Raw genomic sequence first — 15637 nt, 5'->3', positions numbered from 1 at the left:
TTACTTGGTTAGCAGAACGCTATGTTGCTCAAAAGGCAAGAATTTTCGTCGTGACATGTTGAGATTTTTCTGTGGCTTGGGTATCTCCTAAGCCAAAATAATGTCTTCTTATGGTGAGGATCCTGGAGTTTCTGTCCCTGTTAATGAGCTTCAAGAAGGCCTGGGACTGTTTTATGGTGTCTCTCTCTCTCTCTCTCTCTCTCTCTCTCTCTCTCTCTCTCTCTCTCTCTCTCTCATCCAGTGATGTGGTTGCAACAATCATTTCATTTTTTCCGTCTGAAATACTCCCTCCTCCCCAGACAGATACACGGTTCCAATTTTTGCCTCGAATGAAAACGAAAAAGCACTTCAAAGTATTGTCAACCCTACCCACCAAATGATTGTTCTGCTAGGCATGGGAACACAGTCAGCATGATGGAATAGATTCACTTCACGCCCTCTCTAGAGAGAACAGCCTTGAACTGTCAGCCTCCTGACTGTTCATCAAAGGCCTGCTTGGGAAATGCTGGATCGGGAGGGTTCTCTGAAGACTCTGCCGGCTTGCCCTCTGGCTCAGTGTCCAGCTGCCAGTGTGCTGCTAACGGACACTGTCCATTCCCCTGGGGTAGCGTGTACAGCTCCCAGTGATGTGGCCTGTGTGCTTGTCTGCTTCTCCGGGTAGTGATCAGGCCTGGGCGGGCGGGCCTCATCCTGTTTGTCTCTGAGTGCCAAACACAGGCCCAGCACGTGGCACACAAATAAACAGCTCAGCTGTAATAACCGTAGGATGCTTCAACCACATACAACCTTCCTGCTGGATCTTGAGATTTACTCAGAATGAATTTTCCATGTTCCGATTTCTGTCGATCTGATTCTTCAATTTTATATCGGTAAGCCACCTCAAGTTCTTTGCTGAAAACTTCTGCCTCTGGAACAGACATCCAGTAGAGTAGGGGGCAAGATAAGGTAATAATACCACCCCAGAATCCTCCAAGACCGGAGGGATCTAGACTTTACAAGGGAAAAACAACATACGCGCACAGTAAGATGGTGTTCCTGCCTTCCCTTCCTCAGCTGAAACACTCCAGAATGTCTTACCTTTGAGGAAAGTAGCACCTGGAATCCTTATGTCCATTGTCATTCAGGGACAACCCATATCTTACTTATTGAGGGTGTGGTTTTCACTGCTTTTCTGGTTCATTTCCGTACCTAGTAAGAACTGAAGCTGATTTCCACAGTGATGTTTCCATGAGCTATAAATAGCCTCCCAGAGAGACCAGAAGGACGTGTGTCTAGTGCAGCTTGACCCTCGGGGGGTCAGGGCCACGTTGGGTTGGAGAAGAGCAGGAAGTGTGGGAGCACTGATTGCCAGGGTCTGTCACATCCGTTTGGGCCTTTGTTCTGGGGGTGGGGGCTACATTTCTGACCTACGGACAGCTTGTCGAATGCTGTGCAGAGATGTGTGTTTTGTTTGCTTGCTTTTAAGGGTGACCTACAGGCTGACAGCCAGCAAGAGTCATGACTTCCATGACACATTTGCAAGTGTTTCGGTATGATAGACGGTAATCAGCTCACAGAGGTGCATTTAACCCTGTATCGTGGAAGTTATGATAGAGATGGGTCATGAAAGTGGTGGTTCATGGGGGTCTGTGTCATTTGTCCCCATAAGAAGGGGAGCTGTGGCCCAGGCGTGGCCTGGCCATGGAGTTATCTGGAGGGGCATCTGGAGGTTGGACCACAGGTCGTTGTGTACTGTTCTGGCTTACTTGATGGCACCTCACCAGTATTTCGCACTTCACAAAGCTTCTGAAGGAACTTTTTTTTTCTTTAATCAAATGTGAGTCAGCATCTCAGTGCAGGGTGGGTGGTGCAGTCCTGAGCACACTGAACAGGGAACCAAGACGTCTGGGCTCCATGTCCTACCTCCGCCACTGAGCAGGTCCCTCACCTCCTGTGTGGATGCTGTCCTCTCAGCTCCAAGCATCTAATAGAACTAATAGTTCTATTAGACGTTGGTTGGTATTTTTATAAAATCAGAACATAAAACTTGAGGATGCTGTTCTTTTTTATGAGGAACGACAACTCCCAGAGATTAAAATGCTGTCAGAACTATCAGTTACCTCCCAAAGTAATTCTGCTCTGCTCTTACCACTTTGTTAGAGAATCTTTATTCCTGAAAATGATCAGCGATATTAAGTATTCTTGCTAATCAGACTACATGGGGATTGGCGTTTCCCAGGGCATTACCTCAGGCAGACCTGCCACTGCGTTTAAAGCACCCATCCTGGGGGTTGGCTGTGCTCTCTGCCCCGTGGGCCTGTCCAGATCGGCCATGAGACGGTAACGAAGGGCTCCTGCCCAGTATATTACATAATACACCGAGGAGTCATCAGTTTTATTTACAAGGAAGTCTATGCTTCCAATGGATTTGGCTTTGCTTGGTTCCAAGCTCCAATTCTTCACGTCATGGAGGGAGGGAACAGTAGAGACTTGGAGAAGGACATTGGGATTTAAGTGAAGGGCAAAGCAGGCCAAGGTCACCCAGCGGACATCTCTAAGATAAACAGCCTTGCATTTGTGGAAAAATTTTCAGAAAACCTCCTGAGAACAAGTCAGTATTTCCATAGTACAGAGTCAGAAGCGTTGCTTTGGTGGGCTGTGGGCAGCAGGAGGTGTGGGACCACGTGGGATTCCGGGCAAGGGGGCCTGGAGAGTAAGGCTTATCTGTCGTCACCGCAAGGCCAGGTGAGAGTGCCCACGGGAAGTGGCTCAGCCTGTTCCCTCAGATAGACTTCTGAGACTCGGGCCCACAGTGATGAGTCACTAGGTCATTCCAGCTCAACGAATGCATCCCTGTGGGACCACACAGATGCCTTGCTTTTGATTCACTCGTTCAATATTTATTGAGGAGTGCTGTGCACTCGGCCATGAGGAACAGCAAACAAACAAAACAGCAGCAAAGACCTGGGCCTCCCCCTCGAGTTGTTCAGGCTCCAGTTATGTGTGGTCAGCCCTTTGTAGCCACAGATGTGGAACATGTGGGTACAGAGGGCCAACTCAGGGACCGGAGCAGTCGTCTTGGAACCAGTCCCCCATGGATACTGGGGACAGCTGTCCATAGAAACCTAAAGGAGCGCTCTCCTCTGAGGGACTGGGACAGCGGGTGCTGAGTCCCGGGGAGCAGGCCGCACTGAGGACGCACTGTTGGGGAGGTCAGCTGGGCATGGGGTTGCTGAAGGCCAGGTGTGATGGGTGAGGACAGGTTAGCCAGGCAATGCGGGACAGGACAGCCGGAGGGCATGAGAGCATTGCTCCGGGCCTGTAATGGATGACCCCGTGCACAGACAACTGCAGCTTCAGAATGAGTCTGAGCTGCGACACTGGCCCGCAGGGCTAGGCCCAAGACCACCCCCAGGTTCAGGAACTCACACACTCAGCACACAGTCACACTCAGGGCTATGACTTACTACAGCACAAGGACGCAAAGCGAAATTAGCAAAGAAAAGCCCAGGGAAGCCAGACACATGCTTGCAAGAGTCCTCTCCCAGGGGAGTCTCCTGGGTGGCATTTGTAATTCCTCAGGCACCAAGTTGTGACCACACTACACGTGTGAGATGTTCTCTTCCCAGGGAAGCTCCTTAGGGAATGTCTAACGGGCCGGTCGGATGGACACCCCCTGCCTGGCACCTACCAAATCCCAGAGTCCCGAAGGAAAGCGGGTGTTCAGTGTAACCGTGTTGCTAGCCACTGTGTGAGAAGGGCGGGAACACTCCCAAAAGCCACGTTCCAGGCACCAACCTTGCAAGCAGGTCCCAGGATGGCGTCCTCAGCCCTGCTCTGGTAACTGTTCTGTGCACAGAAATGAATTCAGCTTTGAACATGTTGGGTGAAGCATTTAAGTTCAGGTGAAGGTGTCCACTGGACAACGGGGTTCGATAAAGAGATTGTGCTTTAAATGAAAGATCCTGGAGTCATTAGCACCTCAAGTGGTTAGCAACACCGAGAGAGAGAGACAGAGAGACCAACCCAGTATTTCTCCAACGCACCATGCTAGCAGCCATCTCATTCCCATTCCCAATGTATAAACGAAAAAGCAGAGGCCCCCACGATGTGGTGTGGCTGCACATTTTCTTGTTTCAAATCTTTTCCCGTCATTCTGCACCACCTCAAAACTCCAGGGTCATCCATGGCCCATAAATGAATAAAACGATGTTTAGATTATAAAGCAGGCCTCTTGTAAGCATGCTTAATGCGACGTATCTCACAAGGGGCCTGATCCTTGGACCCTGAAAGATCGAGTTGACTATAGCGAGGCCTCCACCTGAAGGGATTTCTAAGCAGCCTGTGAGTCTCCCATTCAAGTGCAGTCAGCCTTGATTATTAAAGAGATGAATGGGGCAGAGTCTTTGCCTTCAAGTTCCTTATATTCTGGGGCCAGGAAAGAGATAAAGACCAAGTCGTATATTAGGAGTGTGTGTTGGGATCAAGATTGGGCAGCGTGCTTGGATGTGGGAAATGAAAATAAGTCAAACTCAAAACAAGTTAATTATTTGCCTGAAGCTCTGATAAAGGATAAAGTGGAACTTGATGACTGTAAAATGAGGTTGCTGCGTATTTATTTAGTTATGGGTTTCATCCTTCGGTGCCCTTCAACTTGGATAGGAGAATGCTAGAAAGCAGTATGTTGTTCTGTGAGATAATCCAGTTAGCTCAACACACAGAATTTGGCTGTGCTCTCAGGAGTTAACTTGGATACCTAAAAAGGCAACCTTGTCTGGTGCCTGCTCTAGCCTCTTTATGCATTTACATGTGTTGCTACTTCTTGTGCGGCTGCTAGGCAGTTTTCCATTCTAAGTCGTCTTGGGGTATCATGAAATATGTGCAAAGTCCAACTTAATGGTGGAATGTAGATTTTAAAGTAAGTTGCAGTCATTTGTACAGTCTCAAGATACATATTTTAAAAGAATCAAAATAGTTCCCCCTTGAATCTTGACTCCCATCTCGGCTTCATTTACTGCCTCATTTGTCATCTAAACAGTCTCTGTTCTTTCATTTTTCCAACATGATTAATTGGTGTTGCGCAGCACAGCATAGAAGAGAGGCTGAATAGTTTGTAAGATGAGTAATCTAGTTAAACGCCCATCTTTCTTTTTTTCTTTTATACTTTACCAACAAACATGTCTTATGCAGATGGAAGGGCAGTTTGCTGATTTCCCTGTTCAAATGTTGTGCTAGTTTAGCATAGCACGTTTCCTTTCCAGCTAGCCAAAAATAATATTGACACATCCATGAAGCCTCCCATCGGATACTGCTGCAAACTTATGCAAATAGATTTAGACAGTTAGGTGAATAGAAAAATTAAATATCCAAACGTAGAGAAGGGGACGGGGTAAGCAGCACCAGCTGTCCTCTTACACTACCTGGCCGCAAGTGGGAAGTTAATGAGGTGTTTGAAATACACCTTTAAAACCAAAGATCTGAAATGTGTTCCAGTTTTTTAAGAGGGCAGTGATTTGAATAAAGCACAGTGTGGTATGATAGTTGCTGCAGGAAGCTAAGAGAGCATTTCTGGGAGTGTTCATTTTCGGCCCTTGCTACTTAGAATATGAAAAGATAGTCAGCGTATCTTTGTCATGAATCTTTCCACTGGGACCAGGCCACTCCTGGATGAACTCACAGAGTCAGAGTGTCTCAAAATACATAATTAAATTGTTTGTCTTTAAAATGCACTGTTTGAAAGTCTGGAAAAACCAAAGAATGAAAATAAGGTTAATATTTGGCAAAAATAGTTTGAGGAGTTATCTCTTAAAAAAAACTCCGATTTCACTTACAGAATTTACTTCCAAATAAATTCACTTTGTATATCATAAATCTAATCTAAAAAAAAAATTCTCTTTATGCCAGCTCTTAAATTCCTGATAAATTTTTTTGAAGTGTTAACATGTTTTTAACTTTTGGGAAATAGTTCTCTTTTTTTGCCAATTTAGTAAAGATTGATCTAATACTCACCATTGTTAAAAAAAATTTAAAATATTAAACCAAGTCATAGCTTATAAGTTTTTAAGGTAGCAAATGTTTGCTAATTTTGAAAAATGTGTTAACATCCCTTTTTATGGAGGTAACATTGGCTTATAACATTATATACGTTCAAAGTATGCAGCATTATAATTCAGTAGATGTGTATACTTCATAGTAAAGATGTGGCATTATGCACACATACACACACGGTGGAATACTGCTTGGCCTTAAAAAGGGTGCAATCCTGCCATTTGCAACATGGATGGACGTTGAGAATATCATGCTAAGTGAACTAAGCTGGATGAAAAAAGGCAACTACTAAATGATTTCACTTATACATAGAATATAAAACAAAACAAAACGGGAAGAAAGGGAACCTATAGAGGCCAACACAGATGGGGGTCATGAGCTCCTGCCCGTTTCTCTACAATTCTGTGCCTTGGGTGTGGTTCACTTTAGGACTCTCTGAATGCCACTCAAGTCTCACATGTTATCAAAAGGAAGAGCTTTCAGACAAATGAATGGCCATGGACAGGCTGAGGCCCTGGGCGGGGCTGCGCAGTCATTCCGCCAGTGAGGCCTGGCGCTCACTGTGTTTGTCACAGCTCTTTTGGTTACAATTAAGAGAAACTCAACTCACACTTACACAGAAAGAGGAGATGAATTGACCCAGATAACAAAAAAATTTTGCTGTCTGACTTTAGCCCCAGCTGAGTTCGGGATTCTGGCTTTTGCTCCCCAATTCTCAGCCCTGCCTCCCTCAGAGTGATCTCCCCCACCCCACCCCCCACCCCCCACCCCAGGATCACCAGCTTCAAACCTCAAGCTCACTATCCCAGAAGAAGAGGAATCCTCTCTCCCCACGCCCTCCCCCCTCCCATCTGCATGTCAGTATTCAGGAATCCCCCACTGGCCCTGTTAGCCTCCTGACCCATCACAGGGTCCAGCTAGGGGGTGACTGTCATGCCCGTCTTGCCGGGAGCCAAGGGCAGAACGCTCTGCACCATGTGGAGTGGCCTCCGCTGCTCCAAGAAGTTAGACTGGGCCTGGTCAGTAGTGGGACGAAAGCAGGTGTCTCCCATAGGCAAGCCCTGCCCTTTGTTTAATTATGGGTAGATGTTGGCATGTCATTGAAAAGCGTAACATTCCATTTCTAGGAGCTCTTTCTCATTAGGCATTTTCATGGTGAATAGATTCTGTCCCATGGGAATTAGTTTTCTACCTCAAAAAGAGGGCCCTTTGCTCACCGTGGTTGATAGCATTGGGCTTTTAAACAGAATGTTTTGACTTCAAAAGAAACATGGGAAAAGTGGGCTGGTTCTTGGTGTATTGCTGGCCCTTCCCAAGAGTCAACCGTTAGAAGTGCCTTCTTCTTTGGTTTGGAGTTTCTCCCAACCCCAACCCCAAACCTGTGACCTCTCCGATTTAGGGTTTCTTATCTTGTTCCCACAAAATCCCTACAGTTACTCATCTTCTTCCTTTCATATTCAGCTCATTACAGCACTTGTATATAGGTCTTTGTAGTCTATTTTAGTGTTAAAAACATCAATTTGATTGTTAAAAAATCAAATTCTATTAGTTTAATAAGTTCAAAATTATTTAATCATGTTTAACCACAGTTGTAAGGTTCATAACTAGCAGATACTGGCTTACTGCCTGATAATGCTAAGAATAAGAGTGTGTTAAACCTATACAGCGAGGTAACTACATATGTAAGCCTGTATCTCCATGCATCCCTGGAGTGAACTCTCTCAAACCCAGTCACCCACGCCCACCCTGCGGTCGGTTCTTCCCCGGAAACGAACACAGTGGCAGTTCGCCAGCTTGGCATCACCGCTGATTCCTGTACTTCTAATGTCGCCTAGACACCAGCCACACGAGCTCCGCGGTGTCCAGGCATTGCGTGTGGACTTCTGTGCCTGTAAACCAGGGGTCCTCAAACTATGGCCCGCGGGCCACATGCGGCCCGCCGAAAACATTTATCCGGCCCGCCGGGTGTTTTTGCCGCCTCTGCCTATCCTGCTTAGCAGCCGACTCGTCCCGGGCCCGCAGTGCGCATGTGTGGAATGTCTGAGGGACAGTGAACTGGCCCCCTGTTTAAAATGTTTGAGGACCTCTGCGTGTAAACAGTGGGTGGTTATTCTTGGTTGTGCATTTGTGACTTTCAGTGAGGCTGCAAGGGAGATCCGAGAGGACTTGGAAGTGGCATTTGAATAACACGCATATTCTCAGGCAGGGCCACATGAAAGAGATGACTACACAGATAGCACAATCCTGGTTTGCTCCATTGGCAACAGAGCAGACTTCTGGGTAAACAAACCAAAATAACAGTAGAATGCAGGCCTGATCGCAGCCCTGTTGTGATTAAACAGGAGGTGGCCAAGCAAGGTTCATGCCTATCCTCCTGGCTGGGGCAGCAGAGGCGTGCCCGCCGACCACGGAAGCAGAAAGGCCACGTGGAGATGCCTCGGGGCACTGATGCCTTCTGCCCGGTGACCCATTAAGGGGAACTTGAGCCAAGATCTTATCAGCGATGGAGATGGAGACACCTCAGGATTTTCCGGTGTCACTTTGCACTTTTTGTTCTTGGACATGGTTAATCACGCTACCAGGTCTTTCAGATCCTGCGGCATTTCCTCGCGGCCCCAAGTAGTTGCCGCGGGTCAGGTTCTCTGGAACTGAGGGTTCGGTTACAACATCCATCTGCTTTTCAGCCCACTCTCTGACCTTCCTTCTTTCAATGTTCTCATCCAGCATTCCCAGGAGACTCTCAAGATTCTGAGTAGACAGCCCAGTTATTTTTCCCAAAACTTAAAAAGCGATGTTTTAGCTGGATATGAATTGCATAAATGTTTTTAACTTAAAAATCGTTTACCAAAACGTCATTTACGTACAAACCGAAGACAGTGGAACTTGACAGGATAGAAAAGCTAAACACTTGGGAACGTGCTTACGTCCTTCAGAACGTTACCCTTCTCCCCGAGTGGCGCTGTCGGCAGGGATGCATCGGTGTCAGGGGTCGTCGGTGTCACAAGAAGAGCATCCATACGTGTCCACGCCTTGGTGCTTTTGAACTCGGCTCAGTTTCTTTGAAGCATTGATCATGGTGTCCAGCTTTGATTCCTTTCCTGTGGACCAGTGCCAGTGTGCCTGATCTCATTAAATTTTTGGAAAGGACTGAAACTATGGTATGGTTTTATTGCAATACTTACATCAATCATAATTTGAGACTGTCTTGGTGAAAGATGAGGAATTCAGCCTTTGGGGGGGTGGAGGTGGGCCGGTGGCGAGGGGGATGGGAGGTGGTGAGTACCGACGGCTTATTTAAGTTCATCCACTTCTAGACTTTTTAGAGCTGGCTTCATTCCAGGGGACCCAAACCCAGGTCTGTGGAGACCACATAATTTTAATCAGGTGTGCTTTTTTTAAAATGGGCGCCCCCTGGCCCTCCAGGTTGTGCAGGTAGATAACTAACTCCATGCTCATGGTTAAGAACATGAAAGTTACTCCCTTGTTGGCTCCATGGGCCAGAGGCCTTTCGGATGCTGGCTGTTCATGGCAGATGCTGAATTCAGAATCCATGGTGTAGATTGTGGCTTACTCTGTGCTTTTCCCTTTACTACTCCTCACCCTGGGCCGGGCCCCCCATTATCATGTTTTCCTGTGGAAGTCCTCTCTCCTGGGTTCAGAACTTCAGTTTTTTCATCTTAGGGAAGTGCCCCCCTCCCATTACAAGCTAGCCTGCTTTGCCGTAGCAGCTTTCCCTCTTCCACTGGCCTCGGTGTTTCTTCAGCCCCACGTGCCCTTGCCAGGTCAGGTTCTATTTGACTTCCTATCTAGGGATCACTTCCTTGGTAAGGCCCCTCTGTGCCCCTCTCATCTCAGAGCCAACCGGGGCCTTTGGAGCAACTTGCTACACAATCCCACACGACAAAGGGGTCACATCTAAGAGGACACAAGAAAGTGCTAGGTCACCCCCACTGCCTTGTCGGCGTTCTCAGATCGTAGAGCCTCAGCGAGCCCCCCTGGTGCACGGCGCACACTGCAGGCCCTGTGTTTTCCGTTTCGGTCCAGAGGGAAACACTACCTCCTGGACATCAGCACAGAGGGCCTGTGCCGTGTGGACTCTTAGTGAGAAGTGTCGTTTTTCAGCCTTCAGATGACACACAGTAGGCTTCCCACCTCTGGCCCAAGTGGAACGGAAGGTTATGCCCTTTGGTGCAAGATGTCACCTCTCTAAGATCTCAGGTGGTTTCCCAACCAGAGAAAATCTAGACTCTACACATCAGGTTTTATGAATTAGAATCTGTGAATTATATTCTGCAAATCTGAACTCTGTAAGTGAGTTCCGTGAAGTAGAGCCTATGTAAATCAACTGCCACTTATATTCAAATACCTTTTAAACTGAGAATGCAGCAGTATTCCAGGCGAATGCCTGTAAAATCCATGTATAGCTGAACAATAATCCAACATCTCACACCATCACCAGCCTCTCTTTCAGTTGGCATCTGCACTTCCCCAGTTATAAAACCAGCGTCTTTAGGGAAAGTTGTAGAATGCCCACATTCTTCTCAAGTTCATCTTTCTTGATTTGCATTAAACCCTTTAGTCTGTAGCACTGTCTTTTAGAACAGACGTCAGCAAACATTTTCTGTAAAGGGGCAGGTGGTAAATACTGTAGGCTTTGCGGACCACACAGTCTCTGTCCTCAACTCTGCCGCCACAGCGCAGAAGCAGCATGGACAGTATGCATACGAGTGAGTGTTGCTGTGTTCCAGTAAAACTTTATTTACAAAAATGGGTGGCTGGCCCAGTTTGGCATGTGGGCCATCATCGTTTTCCAACCTTCGGTTCAGAAGAAAAGAGAGGTCTGTGCAATTTTATGTTTGGGTGATAAGCATATAAAATTGTCTCAGGGCCCCCTAACATCTTCCCATTGGGAACAGTTTTTACTTTGCCAGTGTCCCCATGTACTGGTGGGAATGAAATGAAATGGACCAAGGATGCTGTTCGCTTCAGCAAGTAGCCAGCCTTCCTCCTTCCTCCATGGTAACCCCATGGACTGCAGGGAGGGGAAGCAGCTGCTAGGGGAGCCCCCAGGCAGCCCATTTTTGTGGGGAATTTGAAGCCCTGTTCTAAGTCCTTTGCCTCCATTCTAACAGTGCATGAGATACATGTTCTTTGTCGTCTTGCCATGTCTGTGCTTGAATTACATTTTCATGCACGTACCAGATTTACTTCTGGCTTATTAAAAATTCCATTGCAATAGGTACAGTGGTTGTGGGGAGATGGGGATAGAAGAATGGGGAAGTAAAAGTGAGATTTTAGTCCAAATAGGGCACCATACAAGCTGGAAGACAGGTGATGCTGCTGGAATTGCTGGCTGTCGTAAAGTGCATCTGTATTGATTCCTTGTGTTGTTTATATATAAGTATATGAAAAATTCAGGCTTTGTTGGCTTGGGTTCTGTGGGAAAATAGCTAATGGGCTGATGGTATCAGTCTCCTGCAACATGCTAGAGAATTACTCAGACGCTTGTCAGATGCCTGAGCCTCGGACTTCTTTGAGAATGTGCCATCATGGGAAGCTCTCACTCACCAAGGTCACTGAGAGGGCAGCCGAGGGAGGCACGCTGAACTTCAGACGGTTCTTGCTGCTTGTGTCAGTAGCAAAGCAGTGAAGTAAGGAGCTGACTTGCCAAGAAAAGAAAAGTTCAGAGAAAACGGACTTGTTTTGATTGAGAAAAGTAGATAACTGAGCAGTCACTAAAGAATCCTGTTTTCTACTATTATTTTTCATTTTATGAATTTAAACACAAAATGTTACCTTACTCCTATTCTTTTGTAAAATTAGATATTATACTAATCTACATTATAAGTGCAGCGTTTCTCATGTCCCCTTTTAAAAATTGCAAACCTTTTTATTTAAAAAAAAAACCCTGTATTTATTCACATGTTTTTATAATCAGTGAATGGAATCTTGGCTGTCGGTTTAAGAAAGTGTTTAGATTTTAGCTCATTGTATTGTGTATTAACATAATTTTATTCTTGGGCTACTTATCTCAAAATCAAATTCTGTCATTATATGTAATAACACAGTGTTTCCAATAACCTTATCCTTTTTTTTAATACATTTTTATTGATTTTAAAAGAGGAAGGGAGAGAGAGAGAGATAGAAACATCAATGATGAGAGAATCATTGACTGGTTGCCTCCTGCATGCCCCCTTACTAGGGGTCAAACCCACAACCTGGGCATGTGCCTGACTGGGAATTGAACTGTGATCTCCTGGTTCATAGGTCAATGCTCAACTACTGAGCCACACCGGTTGGGCTCCAATAACCTTATTCTTTAGGTAGAATGAGTGGCATAACAATAACCTTTTTTAAAAAAATAATAACCTTGAAAACCTCCATCAGCCTATAAATTCGTATTCCTATCTCTAAAGCAGCAGTATCTGACCCAATGATATAGAACAAGTAAGTTACAGGTTATAATTACATTCTACTAAAGGTGGAATAACAGTAACCAGATTTACACTTTTATTTGAAACAACTGAAAAACTGGACAAAATAATAGAAAAAAATCACTCAAGACATTGGGCATCAAGCAGCAAAGGACACTGGTCCCTGAAAATCAAGTATTCGAGTGAGTACTGATCAGTGCACGCATGTGAGGTGACCAGAAGCCAGGGAAAGGATCACCCATAAGGATTAGGGGAACAGTACATGGTTCCCACACGGGGCCCATAAGAGGTGCCGGCTTCCAAAACTAGAGTGAAAACCTCAACATCAGGGGGCACTGGTTAGAATACTGAGAAGGGTCTTACCTCAGTAGTAAGGACAAAATTAATCCTGGACTAAACACAGCTCTGGTCCTACCCAACAAAGGTTTAAAGCCAAAACCCGCCCTAGCCGGTTTGGCTCAGTGGATAGAGCGTCAGCCTGCAGACTGAAGGGTCCCGGGTTCGATTCTGGTCAAGGGCACATGCCAGAGTGATCTTCAGTAGGGGGTGTGCAGGAGGCAGCCGATCAATGATTCTCTCTCAGCATTGATGTTTCTATCTCTCTCTCCCTCTCCCTCCCTGAAATCAATAAAAATATATTTTAAAAAATAAAGGCGAAACCCCCCAAAAATCAAGTTGTTTCCAAGTAACTAAACAGTGTGCCAGAACAATGTATAAAAATACTTTTAACAGTGCAAAGATGCCCAGTACCCAACAAGTTGATAGCATGTCCAAAATTACCAGTCATGCAAACAAGTAGGAAAATACAACCAAAAATCAGAAAAGTCTATCAAAATTTACCCTTAAATGATAGAATTAGTAGACAGGGACATGAAAACAGTTATGATTGTAGTCCATATGTTTGAGAAATTAGAGGAAAGGTTCAAAATGTTTAATAGAGATACAGATGGAAAAAAGGCAAATTAAAATTCTAGAGATGAAAACCAGAGTGTCCAAGATAAAAAAATACTCTGACGAATGGCACATTAGCTGTTGCAGAAGAGGTTGTTAACTTGGAGACATAACATAGAAACCATCCTAAATGAAACAGAAAAGGGCAGAAAGAAGTGGGAGAGCATCATGAGTTTGGGGACAATATCAAGGGGTGAAAAAATACATAGAGCCCCACAGAAGAGAAAGGAAAGGACTGAAAATATTTTAAGAAATAATGGCCAAAATGTTTCCTAATTGGACAGAAATTATAAGTCCACACATTCAAGAAGCTCAGTGAGCCCCAAGTACAAGAAACATGAAGAAAATTACAGCAAGGCACAACCTAATGAACCTTCTTAAAACCGGTCCTGATCATTCACTGGGTCTGATCTGAACCACCTTTAAGAAAAGTTGCAGGACAGTGTATGTAAAATGGTTCAGTTAGATGACAGGTGGTCATGAGGTCTTCCCGAATTCAGTTTCCTCCTCTGGTCCGGGGAACGTTAGCTGAGGCAGCTCTCACTCCTCCCCGCCTCCCCCAGGTTCCCCCAGACCACTCCTTTTGCCACTGTCCCAAGAGAAGCCTAAAGGGAACGTTAAAATAATGGATACAGCTTCTCTGTGTGTCCTGTTTTCCTCCTGCAGTGGCATATTATCTCTGGGCAGGAGCTTTGTGGGGAGGGGGCTGAAAATCGAAAGGAAATTCTGAATTACATGGGCAGCTGTGTACTTTTCCATGTCTCGTTTTCCTGATCTGCAAACTGGGGATAGTGGGATGGAATAACACGGGGCTTATGGGGTGTAGGAATTAAATGAGGAGGTACAGTGCAAACAGTGCTTAGCGTAGTACCAATGGTGTCTCTATTGCAGTTGCTCGGGCACCGGATTATTATTTTGAAATTTGATAAGTAAAAGTAAGGAATGAAAAAAAAACAAAAAACAAGGAGCTGCTAGAAATGAAGGTTTTTTTCAGGTGAAAAAGTAGTAGATTTAAGGAGCAGCCAGCCACTGTGACTCAGTGGTTGAGCATTGACCCATGAACCAAGAGGTTGCGATTCGATTCCTGGTCAGGGCACATGCCCAGGTTGTAGGCTCGATCCCCAGTTAGGGGGGTGTGCAGGAGGCAGTTGATCAATGTTTCTCTTTCATCGAATATTGTGGTTAAGGACAAGTTACGTTTCTATCACTATAGAGCAGTTTTCGGTAATTTTTCTACTCATGCCAAAAAATATTCTACGTTTACTTCTAATGAATATTTTCTTTTTAGTATTTTTTAATATTTTCTCTTTAGTCTTTTTTTAATTTTTTTTATTTTTCAATTACAGTTGGCATGCAATATTATATTAGTCTCCAGTGTACAACCTGAATGTCTAATAGTGATTAGATATTTATTCCTTTTAATGTATGTTTATAAAGGCTATTCATAGAACTCATTTCTCCGAAATAAGCTTAACCCAAAATCAGTAAGGATTTGGAAGATTCACCGTCGTTAAAATGAGGGCCACGAAAGCACAAGCCCGTGTCACTCAGCCTTTGTAAAGGAATCCATCGATGCGCTGTGACTAGTAAGAGCAATTTAGTGGCTCCCTCGTTATTGTAAGCAGAAGGCCTCCTTGGAGGGCACACAAATAAAGTCAACAGATCACCACTGACTGCAGGCTCGGGGCCAGAGGTCAACTGCCAAGGGCTGTCCGAACCCTTCCTTCTCGTCCTGCTGTCCTGACTCTTGTCTGGGGGCTACGACCCGTTGATCCCAGTTTTTTACTGGGAGACGATTGGAGCGAGTGTGTTCGGTCTTGTTAACAGCATTCCACATTGTGTCCGCTCTGTGGGAGGGGTTTCATTTTCAGCGTGGCCCTGTGGGAGATGGCTCCTCGCCCACGGTCAGGGGTCCCCCGGCTCCGCAGACTGTGTGCTCATCTGTGGCTGCGTATCCCAGATACGTCATCGTGGATTCTGGGTAGCGATGATTGCATCCTTGGAAAGAAACATGGCCATCTTCTGATTAAGCTCATCTCTCCCCGTAAACTGAAAATAGAGTAAAGACATTTCACCTTCCCGGCATTGACTGTCTCGGCTACTTTTAACTCCCAGTTCTGTGGCAGAATCCGGATGACCCGATGATGCGCCCTCGGACTCACTGCAGCCGTAGGTCCGCTTCAGGAACCCCACGCGCCATGCCCCACCTCTGTCTGTCTTGGTCT

At 45.6% G+C, this 15637-nt stretch overlaps 1 protein-coding gene across 3 annotated transcripts in view; it reads left to right on the top strand.

Annotated features, from left to right (window-relative positions):
• Positions 1-15637, top strand: part of MTHFD1L (methylenetetrahydrofolate dehydrogenase (NADP+ dependent) 1 like) — a 162006-nt gene that overhangs the window by 134365 nt on the left and 12004 nt on the right. The gene's annotated exons all lie outside the window — the stretch shown is intronic.

The sequence above is a fragment of the Myotis daubentonii genome, chromosome 6 (genome assembly GCF_963259705.1).
Source record: "Myotis daubentonii chromosome 6, mMyoDau2.1, whole genome shotgun sequence".
Classification (NCBI taxonomy): Eukaryota; Metazoa; Chordata; class Mammalia; order Chiroptera; family Vespertilionidae; genus Myotis; species Myotis daubentonii.
Note: the sequence above shows the minus strand (reverse complement) of the source record. Positions and strands in the feature narration are given on the sequence as shown.